Here is a 674-nt window from a genome sequence, read left to right on the forward strand (position 1 = left end):
AGCCCAAATAGGGGTGCGTTCTTGCTGGGAAGGGGCATGGCCACACAATTTTACCCCAAATTCAAATTATGCCACACAGTAGTGCAACTTTATTCACATTATATCATGTGAGAGTGTCCCTTATTACATCACATTGTAGTACCACTTTACCTTATATACATTACTCATCAAATTATACCCTTAGAAAAAAATCCTGAGAAAATATTGTATTTTAACCACCTCCATGGCCACACTGCAACCCAGCACAAAGCAGTGTGTGCTGGGCAGAGGAGAAGAGCTGCAGCTGCTGCTGTCACTTAAGGGGAGGGGGCCCAGGGCCCCCACTGGGCCCTCCCATCAGGCTTTGGCCTGGGTAATTTGTACCCCCTACCCCTTTCTCTCGGCACCCCTGATAATACCACACAGTAATGCCCCTTACACATGACACACATTATTTATGTCCTTATAACCGTAATGCCCCTTACACATTATGCCAACCTTTATTAATGCCCTTCATACACATGACACACATAATGCCCCTTACACATATGTTTCACATTATTAATGCCCTTATACACATGACACACAAAATGCCCATTACACATGTCGCACATTATTAATGCCCTTATACACATGACACACATAATGCTTGTTACACATGTCGCACATTATTAATGCATTTATACATGACACAC

The sequence above is a fragment of the Crinia signifera genome, chromosome 7 (genome assembly GCF_055691185.1).
Source record: "Crinia signifera chromosome 7, ASM5569118v1, whole genome shotgun sequence".
Taxonomy (NCBI): Eukaryota; Metazoa; Chordata; class Amphibia; order Anura; family Myobatrachidae; genus Crinia; species Crinia signifera.